This window comes from Cibotium barometz, chromosome 25 (assembly GCF_041138505.1).
Source record: "Cibotium barometz isolate CiBa-2024 chromosome 25, ASM4113850v1, whole genome shotgun sequence".
Classification (NCBI taxonomy): Eukaryota; Viridiplantae; Streptophyta; class Polypodiopsida; order Cyatheales; family Cibotiaceae; genus Cibotium; species Cibotium barometz.
The window spans coordinates 48,517,624-48,530,755 of NC_141070.1; the positions used below are offsets into that span (position 1 = coordinate 48,517,624).

Sequence of the window (13,132 nt, forward strand, 5' to 3'; positions counted from 1 at the left end):
GTTAGAGTTGGTGACTCCAGTGAGTTAGTATCTGGACTCATGGAAGGGTTGGTGACCCTAGTGAGTGCAGTCCCACGCAAGGGGATACCCTCGCGAGCATGTATGGTTTCATCGAATGGTCCTTGCCCTGGTGAACCACATGGACATGTGAAATATGTTAAGCTTGGGCATATGTAGGGATCATAGGGGTGGTGTCCTTATGTAGTCCAATGGCATGGCAAGATGTTTTGTGGCTATGTATTCTGCTTATTTTCTTTTTGCACGTACTCAAGGCTACTTATGGATTTATAAATATTTGGGACAGAGTTGGCTCTTGTGCCTATATCTAACTTCGGATCATGGATTTGGACTTATGGCTTTGGCAGTGCATCTGCTATACTTGAAGAGTATTCCAATGGTATCAAACTTATACAATTGTGGACTACTGTTTTATAAGACACAGAGGATGTCACCATTTGGTCTCTTCACCAATCTTGATGAGTGTTTTGGGACAAGCACCCACACACACAACAGAACCAAGAAAAGAATGGGGATTTTCCACAGAAGAAAAGCTGAAGCATTATGTAACTTGGTTGAACATAATGCTACTCAATACACTTAAATACACGAAGATTCGATGGACACATGCTCAATACAAGAAGTAATTTGCTGAATTGACAAGAGACACACAATGAGCCGAAACGGCCGGCCCCTCCCTCAAATAAAGTATACTAATCTTGGGAGAATCAAGTACATAGTGTCATGGGCATTTCTCACCAAATTTCCATACCAATGCATAGGAATACAGAATGGCAAACAAGTGGTTTTCGGTGTAGACTTGCAACTCACTCTATCCTCTCAAGTGCCCATGTTCCCTACCATCTGCTCTCTATTGTTCCACTGACACATGGTAGCAATAATCTCCAAGAGAGCACGTAGGACAAGAGAACACTACACAGGATATGTGATCTTGTAATCCAGTTTCTCCCTCCTGCTACTTGCTTCCATATTTAATCATAAAAGCTTACCAATTGCGAGTAGAGTCGATGACAGCGGAAGTCTTTGCGATGGAAGTGCTTGGAGTGTTGAAATCTTCAATTTGTCACAATTCTTCACGACAAAAGTCTTCAAGAGAATGAAGGGAATCGTGGGAAAGCTTCCCCTATGGTTCAACTTGAGAAAGGAGGGCTGAAATCAGGGTTTTCAGCAAAAAGATCAGAAATTGCTGAATTTCAATCATTGGGAGTGTGTAGGAGAGTGATTAGCACCCGGAAACACTCTTGGAAGCTTGGGAAACACCTTCGCAAGCTTGGATATGGAGTTGGGAAGGAGAAAGTGCAAAAAATACAGCCCAAATGGCCTCATGATGGAGGCGCCTTCTTCTAGAGAGAGAGCGAAGAGTGAGGTGGTGAGTTGTCTACTCTAGGTGATAGACAGGTGCTTTGTGGAGCAAGCTAGAAAGGACACATGGCTGGTTACTCCCTTTGTACAAAGGGAATAAGGTCTAGGCGGTGGACATTTGGTTTTATCCACCTCGGGGCATCATTGGGTCATAATTTATAAGCGAGTTTTGGTCACCCAAAACTTAATGAAGTGTGTACACACTCACTTATAAATTAGTGTTAACTCCTAGGTTTATGACCAATACTTACCACATGTCACATGCCACATAACCATGTCAATAGAGAGTTTCACACGCACGGTTCGCGGGCGGGCGTCCCGGAACTACACATCGGTCAAGCAAGCATGAAAACAACATGCAATTTCAATTGCAAGCAAGCACATAAAGATGCTATGCAATGTAGCATGCAATTTCAATTGCAAGCGAGCACATAAAGATGCTATGCAATGCAGCATTGGTATGGACAATCCCCGTTCATAAGACTACCAAAATAGACGTGCTCCAGGCAAGTACACGAGGTACCAGACCCAATGAAACATCAATCCACCAGGCATTTCCGAGCATGTACACAGAGACAAGTCCCAACAGAAAGCCAAGTCCACAATATATACAACTGCCATGGACACCAGGCCAATGTACATACATGATGAGAAAGCACGGGTGGACCAATTGGGTGGCCAAATGGTGACATCCCCCCTCGGCTTCTAAACAATTGTCCGCACAGCTGAAAAGCATCCAAATATGTCTAAAGCACATGCGGGCAATCTCTGAAGAACTCTTCATCTACCCATTAAGCATCAATGGGAAGATAGTTCTTAAACTTCACAAGGTAACACCTAATAACTTTGCCTGCAGCAGCAGACAGCAAGCTTGCGTTCCTTGTGATACACAATTTGCTATGGCTACATGATCTCCTCAAGCTCATCCACTTCTGGTGGATCCTCAATGACCGTTTCACTAGGCTCCAATCATACATACTTGCGAAGGAGACTCACATGAAAAGCATTGTGTATGTGCCAATGACTAGGCAATGCCAATCTAAAAACCACTTCATTGATCTTCTCGATAACTCCAAAAGGCCCATAGAACCTGGTTGCAAGCTTAGAATATGCACCCTCTTTGCCATGCCTCTTTGCAAGTCTTGTTTTCTCAAATTTCAGCAATACCCAATCATTCTCTTTAACATCCAATTGCCTTCTATGCTTATTGGCAGCCTTTTTATGCTTGTCTTGTGACCTTGCAATGGCTGTCCGCACCTGAGCAAAAGCAAATATCCAAGTCTCTTACATACTCATCAGTTGCAAATATCTCATCCTTTGTGCTAAGGATGGATGGCAAAACCACCTTACCATAAACAATCTCAAAAGGGGCCTTTCCCATAGATGCATGCACCGTGTTGTTGTATGCAAATTCCACAAGAGATAAGTACTTCTCCCAAGAAGACTTCTGATCCGCCACATAACATTTCAAGAGATCCAATACGGTTGAATTTGCAGCCTCACTTTACCCATCCGTTTGAGGGTGATAAGCTAATGAGAAGTCCAATTTGGTGCCCATGTTATCAAATAACACCCGCCAAAAGAGACTTGTAGTCCTGGGATCTCTATCCCCAACAATGGACTTCGGCATTCCATGAGGCTTGAACACTTGTGCAAGATATATTTTAACCATATGCTCAAATGATGGTCTTTTTGATTGGCAAGAAATGAGCTTGCTTGCTAATCCTATCCACAATTGTCCAAATTGCATCATTATCCTGTTAGGTCCGTAGCAAGTCCATAATGAAATCCATTGTAATAGTTTCCCATGGCTGCGTGGGAATAGGCAATGGCTGAAGCAAACCTAGTGCCTTTTGCCTATAAAATTTCACCTTTTGACAGGTGATATACGCACGTACATGTGCCTCTATGTCCTTCCGCATACCTGGCCAAAAGAAATACCGCTTAATCATGTGCATAGTAGGCATTATGCCTCTATGACCAGCATATGGAGCAACATGGCACTCATCCAAAACCTTTTGCCTCATGTCAGACACCACACATAGGCAATTATCTTTCATGAGATAACCCTCTTTGATCACATAAGAGGCATGTGCATGACCAGCCCAAATAGTGGCAAAATCAGCATCCATCTGATACAAATCACGCATGGCAGACAAGTCCCCATGAGAGGCAAATGAGATAGCTGCTACATACGGCTTTCGTGACAATGCATCTGCCACTACATTCTTCTTTCCTGGGGTGAGCAAGATCTGAAAATGAAACATAGAGAGGAAATTGGCCATCCTCATATGCTTCTCTAATAATTTAGTTTGGGTAAGAAAATACCTCGAACTCTGGTGATCTGTTTTCACAGTGAAATCAACCCCAAGAAGGTAATGTTTCCATATAGTAAGTGTATGAATTACAGCAAAGAGCTCTTTCTCATAAATGCCAAGAGATAGCTCTGCATCATGCAATCTACGGCTCTCATAAGCCACGGCATGTCCCTCTTGATTTAGGACAGCTCCTATGCAATTTCCAGATGCATCACATTCCACACTAAAAGGCTTTTGTAAATCCAGAATTATCAACAGTGGACCATGAGTAGTTGCATCTTTCAATTTGAGGAATGCATCCCTCTCTACATTAGTCCATTTGAATGCGGCCTTCTTCTTTGTCAAATCATGCAAAGGAGAAGCAATCCATGCAAAGTGCCGTATGAACCTACAGTAGTAAGAGCATAATCCAAGAAAACTACGGATCTCATACACCGAACTCAATTCGGGCCAATTCTGAATTGCATTAATCTTTGCAGGATCCATCCGCACTCCATCTTTGGACACAATATGCCCAAGATAATGTATCTCTGACAAGAAGAACTCACTCTTCTTTGCATTTATGAAGAGTTTATGCTTACGGAGTTCTTCAAAAACAATAGCCAAATGAGCTCTATGCTCTTCTTCGGTCTTCGAGAAGACTATGATGTCATCAAAGAAGACACCTCAAAATTTCCTGTTCCCACGGAATATGCTATCCATCATTCTATTGAATGTAGTCGGGGCATTCGTAAGACCAAAAGGCATAACAAGATACTCATAAAGCCCAAATGCTGTCCTAAAAGCAGTTTTATGTACATCCTCAGACACTACATGCACTTGATGGCATAGAACCTTTCCTAACTCTTCCCATGATCTGACAAGATTCGGTGAGAGCTTCTCCATGAGCCACCAATGGGCAACAGTGCCTTTCATGAACATGCTTACATGCCGGATCATGGATTTCTGAGTGAAATCCTCTTCATTGAAAGCAATATCAAACTGGGCAATAAAAGCAAGTGCCTTTGATGCATCATATTTCCCATGATATGCGTCGAACTTCACAGATTTGTCTCAGGCTTTGAAGTCACGAGACTTTGATGCATGTGTATGCATCTCAACATGTTTCCCCCATGTTTATCCATTGGGACAACCCCTGTGACTAGTATCATTTTAGGACCAAAAGGTGGTGCATAAGGCATAGATACCACTCGAAGGCATGAGTGGCATGAGAGAGATGCGGAATACCTGCACCAACAGAAAATTGTAGCCCATGTTGCATGTGTTGTGAATACACATTTTCAACCGGCAATGGCATTTGACATACATTTTGACCACTACCATAAACATTGTGTCCTTCACGGGCTACATAAGGTACTCCTGCATGGCGTGAAGTCGCCAATTGTTTCTCTCCCATAGCATGGAGATTCATCCTCTTAGACATAAGTTCTTGTTCAGGTACATGTGGGGATTCCAAGACATGTGGGATGGTTGCCTTTTTTGCATAGGCATCCTCGGTACGAGCCAAGTATGCACGTGTTGCATCCCTCAGTTGCATGTGCAACTCTTGAGCAATCATTTCCGTTGCATGATCCATATAAGATTCAGCTTTCTTAGCTTTCAAACGGTCATGTACCAATGGATCCTTGCAACGGTAGAGATTCAATTCCTCTTGCTGTGCATAGAGGAGAGCCTCCATACAAGTAAGTTCAACCCTCAAGACTATGGACTCTTCTTCTTGCATCTTCTCTTTGTCACGGGACAGTTGTCCCACATATTCATGTTCCCTATTGTGCACCACATGAGTTTGCTCATCCTGTAAAGCATTGGAGGTATGCATTTCATTGTCTCCGTCTCGTGTTAGCATCTCCAACATTCACTGTATGCCTGTCCATAGTGTTCTAAGTATAGAGATAGCTAGTGTTCACGGTGATCGTCTCTCACGATAGAAGTGAAAGAGAACCGTATGCTCTGATACCAATGTAACTTGGTTGAACACAATGCTTCTCAATACACTTCAATACACTAAGATTTTATGGACACATGCTCAATACAAGAAGTAATTTGTTGAATTGACAAGAGACACATAATGAGCCGGCACGGCCGGCCCCTCCCTCAAATAAAGTATATTGATCTTGGGAGAATCAAGTACATAGTGTCATGGGCATTTCTAACCAGATTTCCATATCAATGCATATGAATTCAGTTTTGCAAACAAGTGGTTGTCGGTGTAGACTTGCAACTCACTCTACACTCTCAAGTGTCCATGTTCCCTACCATCTGCTCTCTAGTGTTCCACCGACACATGGTAGAAACAATATGCAAGAGAGCACGTAGGACAAGAGAACACTACACAGGGTATGTGATCTTGTAATCCGGTTTCTCCCTCCTGCTACTTGCTTCCATATTCAAGCATAAAAGCTTACCAATTGCAAGTAGAGTCGATGGAAGTGCTTGGAGTGTTGAAATCTTTGATTTGTCGCAATTCTCCGCGACAAAAGTCTTCAAGAGGATGAAGGGAACCCTAAGAAAGCTTCCCCTATGGTTCAACTTGAGAAAGAAGGGCTGAAATTAGGGTTTTCAGCAAAAAGACCAGAAATTACAGCAAGAAAGAGAGCTGTTTTGCTATATTTCAGTCATGAGTGTGTAGGAGAGTGATTAGCACTCGGAAACACTCTTGGAAGCTTGGGAAACACGTTGGCAAGCTTGGATATGGAGTTGGGAAGGAGAAAGAGCAAAAAATACAACCTAAATGGCCTCATGATGGAGACGCCTTCTTCTAGAGAGAGAGGGAAGAATGAGGTGGTGAGTTGTCCACTCTAGGTGGCAGGCAGGTGCTTTGTGGAGCACGCTGAAAGGACACATGGCTGGTTACTCCCTTTGTACAAAGAGGATAAGGTCTGGGCGATGGACATTGGGTTTTGTCCACCTTGGGACATCAGTGTGTGTCAACACCGGGCTGGTCATAATTTATAAGTGAGTTTTGGTCGCCCAAAACTTAATGAAGTGTGTACACACTCACTTATAAATTAGTGTTAACTCCTAAGGCTAGGTTTATGACCAATACTTACCACTTGTCACATGCCACATAACCATGTCAGCAGTTAGTTTTACACGCATGGTTCGCAAGCAAGCGCCTCCTTACCCAGAACTACACATTGATTAAGCAAGCATGAAAACAGCATACAATTTCAATTGCAAGCAAGCACATAAAGATGCTATGCAATGCAACATTAGTACGGACAATCCCCGTTCATGAGACTATACCAAAATAGACGTGCTCCACGCAAGTACACGAGGTACCAGACCCAATGGAACACCAATCCACCAAGCATTTTCGGGCATGTACACAGAGGCACAAGTTCCAACGGAAAGCCAAGTCCACAGTATCACATGAGTGGCATCAATCCCCAGCATATACAACTGCTATGGACACTAGTCCAATGTACATACATGATGAGAAAGCACGGGTGGCCAAATGGTGACACATTCACTGGCAAAATTTGGCCTGAAAGATGGCCACATTACAGGAGCACCATGGGACTTTATTCATTAATGTGGCTTATAAGGTTTATAAGTCAACAGGTTCACACATCATCAAAGTTTGGTTGGACTCTGGCATGTCCTAAAGATGAGACCGCCAACCCACTCCCTGAGTAACCCGCATGATCATATCTCCGTCGTTCCCTTCAAACCTGATTTGCGGGCCCGACTATGTCAACCAAACAATATCACCAAAACAAATGTAAGCATCCCTCCTCATCCTTCCAAAAAGGTGTACTATTGTGCAATCCAAATCCTCTATGCCTGCCTGCACTCCCATAAGCAATGGTAAACCGTCTCTGAAGCTCCTCCACATCTCAAACAAGCTAGGCTAGCACCAATGACCGATCTCCATTGGTTGGTGGCAAGTCCACCATGTAGAGAAAGCCAAATAAAAGGGGAAATCTTGGTTTCCTTGTATAAATGCCACAACCTCCACCAAAAAGCTCCCTGAATGTCAAGGGTGATCCCATAGGCCTCCAAATGCAGTCTAGAAGTAGGGGCTCTTTGGATTTATCCCAAAACCAAGTGTCAGTCGTTCCCCACAATGTAACTGAAGAGGGGCATGCTTTTGATGGGGTTAAAAGCATCCCTCCACTCCCACTGACTAGGGTCCTAGTGCAAGTATCTGATAGGACACCCATCATATAACCAGAGGCTCCAAGAGTCCATAATCATCCCTTAAGTTGGATCAATATAGATGTGCTTCCCTGCCCTACCCACCACTCTCACCAACCGGACCGTTGGACCCTCAATGATTTCCTACTCAAGACTTCTCTCCAAGAGCCATCTATCCTTAATGGAGTAAAAGACCAATACATCATCCTCACCCGAAGTGGGAAGGCACATTACCTTAATAGGGTATCCTTGTCCCTAAGAATACCCCAAACCATAAGTGATGAGGCCCTTCCACGAAGTTCCCTGTGATCCAGTGGTTAGGAATGGATGCATTCTTCTGCGTAATCCTTTGACTAGTGCCTCTCAAGTGCTAGGCAAGAAGCATTCTCTCATCCTCCATAAGACTCATGAGCCTCTTCAAATCCAACATTGAGAGAAGAACAGTCACCGATGCAGCCCACTGGATATGTGTAGCTGCTCCAAGAGGTCTACCAAATTCATTCAAGATCAAGTCATTCCACACAATGGGTTGCCTATAAGCCTCCTCAACTGTCCGTGGAGGAATATGAACCAAGAAGCTCCTCATGCAATCCCAAGCTCACAAAAGAGATCTCACCAAGGGCAAAGAAGGTGGTCGTGCTTTGCATCTGAGAAGATAAAATGTGGGCTGTAAATCCAATCACCACCCCTAATCAAAATGCACCTTGTAATCTATTGGCAGAAGAAAGTCTTTCCAAGGCTCAGTACCGAGAAGAAATCCTCCGACTACCAGCTTACAAAGTAAAGCCCTACACTGCAAGTGGTTGTTGGCTAGATTTAGCCACTCCACAGCTTCCCATAATGAAAAGATGTTACTAAAAATACTCCTTCCTTGGAGGAAACCATTCTGTGTATTATGAATAACTCTCTGAAGGACAGGCTGAAGACTCATACTCACTGCCTTCGCTAAAATTTTGTAAGCAAACCCAAGCAAAGTTATGGGCCTCCACTGTCTAATATTGGTCTTGTCCCCACCTTTCGGGACAACTTGGATAAGACCCTCCACGATAAAAAGGGGTCATCATACCAATACACCACATCTCCTACAATGCAGTGTAGTAGTGACATGATGAATCAACAATGTAATCAAAAGACTACAAAAAGAAGGATGGAGAGAGGTCATCATTCTTTGGGCATTTTCCTTTTGAAAGGGCGTGCAAAGCATGTCTCGGCTCATCCTTCGAAAAGGGGGCATCCAATGAAGCACACATATCATCTCTAATAAGCCTAGGCATGCACTCCCAAACTTCCTGTTGTGCAACATCTCTATCCAAAGAGTTGGCCTCGGCAGAGAGCAAGGTCTAATAAAATTCTGAGGCAATACTCCTCACCTTATTTGGATCGGTATGAAATTCTCCTTTAGAATCCTGCAAGCATCTCAAATTGTCCCTATTGTCCATAGGTCCATGTCCTGAGAAAAACGATTTGTTGCATCTGCCGCTCATTTGTGTCCAAAATGCCTGATTAGCATGAAATGCATACTCAGCCCACTTGTCCATGGCCACCTATAACTCAGCTCTAATAGTGGACAAGAGGTCTGGGATCCAAGAGGACGCAAGATGCTTCTCGTTTTCCCTCTAAAGCACAGCCAACCTGTGTCTGATAGTTCGCTCCTTGTCTAGAGCCTCCTCTTTCTTGGCCAAGGCAATAGAATGATAGAGCTGGCTAGAGGAGGTCTCTGCATCCTAATATAAAGAGTTTGGGGTGCGGGCACGGGGTACACCCTTCTCGCTCCCAAGTTCCTTGATGCACAAGACAACCGGGCAATGATCTGATTTGGTAGTACCTGGCAAGATGGCAATAGAGCCTCCTCTATCCACGCCCCAGTCATCCACATAAAATCTGTCCAGCCGTGCAAAGATGCATCCATCCCTGCTTCTACGATTATGCCATGAGTAAGATAAAGAATCAGGCCTTCTTTGGAAATCATCCTCTATCCAACAATCCCCACCATAGAAGGAAAGTATAAATCTTTCCCAGGAGGCTCTCTCCAAGGGGTGGGTTTCATATGGGCTATCTGACTCCGTCTTGCTCAAGGATCTCTTGGATCTGGAGCTGCTCCATGGAAGGCCGCCTGAACACAGTGGGTCTCGGGCATGAGAGAGAGAAAGAGAGACCATTGTGAGCCCTGTTCATAAGGGGACAAGATCATTATACGACACACTATGGATTAGGATTTGCAAAGGGTTAAGTGTAGGGTGCATAGTGTAGGGTGCATTATGAAGGGATATCCAATGTTTGGATGCAAAAAGGCCCATGAGAATGAGCAAACCAGGAATAAAAGAGCAACAAAAGACTCTTGGCCCCGTATCCCAGCAAGGTGTCTAGCAAGGTGTCTATCCAATGTCTCTCGAAGGAGCCTCCTCAACATGGCCCACTCTCAAAGACTGAGTGGGTCCTATACTAAGGGGGGCCCATGCAATGTTAGAGCGAGGTCCACTGTTCTAGATATACTTGTGACACACCTTACCTACAGGTACACATGAGCACATCACCGACTTCCTCATGCGTTTCTGGAAGCTTCTACTCGTGCTCCTGAGGACCGTCCGATGGTCAGTGCATGTTGAGCATTTTGTGGATAGTTTGAAACCATCCTTGCACCAGATGTTCGTGTACATCGGCCCCATGACCTTTCGAACGCAGTTCGTCTTGCTTGACCCCCCCCCCCCCCCCCCCCCCCCCCCCACCAGACGTGCTCTATCTTTGTAGTGTTATCTTGTGCAGTGTTGTGTACTTCTTTCAGTTATCTGTTGCATTGTTGCTGGTTCATATTTAAGTGTTGGCGAGCTTGTTTTTGTTCACAAGATAGTGCCCAAGAACATTCACACCTAACCGGTGTTATTACACTGAGTCCCAAGCTTGGAACTCTCAGGGGCCATGAACGGAGTATTTGATCTGTGTAAAAAGTTCCAAGGGATTTCCAACAAGGTATTCCATGCAATGAATACATGTTATCCAAACAAAAGTGTGTCGGAGTAGAATGTCAATGCAGGACTCGTTGAAAGAGTCAAAGTGACCAGACCGCCAACCTCATACACCTAAAGTGGAGTGAATGCGAAACTGTTGTTCCGAGAACACGCACGAATAGGCACTCTCATACTAGAGCCAAGCTCACTCACTCACAGAGGAGGGTGTAGATCCTAGTAGCACGAAAAGGTACTCATACTATGACTAGTATGCGAACAAGTACTTGTAGAAGAGCAGGTACTCAAGCAAGTACACGGGAGTCCATGCAGGTACTCAAACAGATATCATGTGCTGCACGTAGGAGCAGGTACTGTAGTAAACACAATAGGTTCAGCCAGTACAACAAGTACTGCAGGAACAGCAAGTACACATACAACAGGTACCATAGATACAAGTATGGCCGTCGGTGGCTACAGCAAGTTCACTAAGTATTGCAACAAGTACAGCAAGTACAGGTGTGTATGGCCGCAAGTACACAGGTGGCTGCACGTACACAATCGGCCGGAGAGCTGTACGGCAGCTGTTACATATCCGGCTGCAGATGCAATAAGTACAGCGGTTCAGCACAGTAGTGGAGTGCTCGATACAAGCAGGTACACGTGCAAGTACAATAGGTGGCAACACAGGTACATGCACAGGTGCAGGGTACAACAGCTCAGTACAGCAGCCAGCAAACTCCTGGGAATGAGTCAACTAGCCAAAAGGAGAGAGAGAGATGAATGCTTTTCTTTCCTCATACGTGAGAGAGGAGCCAGAGTGAGTGGTGGGAAAGTTGGTGGAGAGGAGATGGAATGGGGTCCAACCCCCTTATGCCATGTGGCATAGCCCACCAAGATTAATGGTGGGCACCTCCATTAAGTGCCCACACATTAAAGTGGCCACAAAGTGGGTTTAAATGACCCAAGAGGGTGCCCAAAGTTTGGGCTGCCCACACATGGCTCTTGGACCCAGGACACAACCCAATGGCCAGTCCAGCCTTTGATTAAGTCTGAACGTCCAAAAATTATAAAACCTTTGCCCAATATTTAAAGGGTTAAACAAGATACTTACCACCTATTCACATGCCACAAACCATGGCAGAATACAGAGCATTCCCACGTTCTTCATGGGTGGGCATCCCTGCCCGTGAACTTGACACATCATACCAGGCAGTCACACGAAATCAAGTCACGCGAAATGCAATGGATATATCTCCTATTCCTGCAATGGGTGGGCGTCCCTTGCTTGTGAACTAGACACATTATCGCAGGCAGTAACACGAAAATAAGTCATGCGAAAACGGTTTCAAGCAAGAAGAGGTGCATGCACATGCATTATGTATATCACATGTTCTTGGAACCTATAGATAGCAAGTCTTCCCGAGCACGGAATTGGCTCAATGGGAAGCCTAAAACTGGGACCAGTGGGTTCCACGTCCTGGCCACACTACGGGTGACACGAGGCCTAGCCTCCGGTAGATCACACGAGTCTTGGCCTCACTATGGGCGACGCGAAACTCCCGGGCCTCCCGTACCCTAGCACGAAATAGGGAAGAGCCACTTGGGCGGCCAAATGGTGACATCCCCCCCGGCTTCTAAACAGTTGTCCTCAACCGAAAAGCCTCCAAATATCCCTGAAGAAGCTGTGGGTAATCTTTGAAGTAGCCTTCATCAACCCATTTTGCATCAATAGACAAGTAGTTCTTGAACTTCGCAAGGTATCGCTTGGAAAAAAAAAGGAAGGATTCTCAGCTTGTAGATTTAGCCCTCGGGCTACTATTTTTTAACAAATAGAAGGATCTCTTTTCTGGTAAAAAAGAAAAGAAAGGGGTCGCGTTCTGTGAACGCTGGCAAGCGAAGGTTCTTTTTCCAGAAAAACGATGGAGTGGGTGTGGTGAGGTTTGGCTGGTCAAGAGCCCCCACCCCCATGCATCTACACCCCATTTTAAAAGAGGCACCCAGGTTATTGATTGTCCGCCCATATTTTGATGAAGTAGCACACATTAGACATACAACCTTGCAAAAATGAAATGGGCATTGGGGTAAAATTTGCCACTTGCAAAACCCATGAAAAAACATGTTACGCTTTAAACACATTCATGCACACACACCCATGGAGTTCTCAAGCGTCCCCTACTCCGTGACATTCACACCCATTGAAAACCATGCAATATCCACACTGGAAACAAGTTCACGCAAGTACACAAATCTTATTCACATGCATTGCCCATTCAGACACCCCCAAACAGGCACCCATGCTAAAAATCAACACAATCCAAATAAGAGGTTATATCCCTCTCCAAGTATCTA

The 13,132-nt window shown here is 44.7% G+C and overlaps 1 protein-coding gene across 3 annotated transcripts in view; it reads right to left on the bottom strand.

The window, feature by feature from the left end:
• Window positions 1-13,132, bottom strand: part of LOC147624662 (YbaK/aminoacyl-tRNA synthetase-associated domain-containing protein) — a 77,250-nt gene that overhangs the window by 23,945 nt on the left and 40,173 nt on the right. The window lies entirely within an intron of this gene.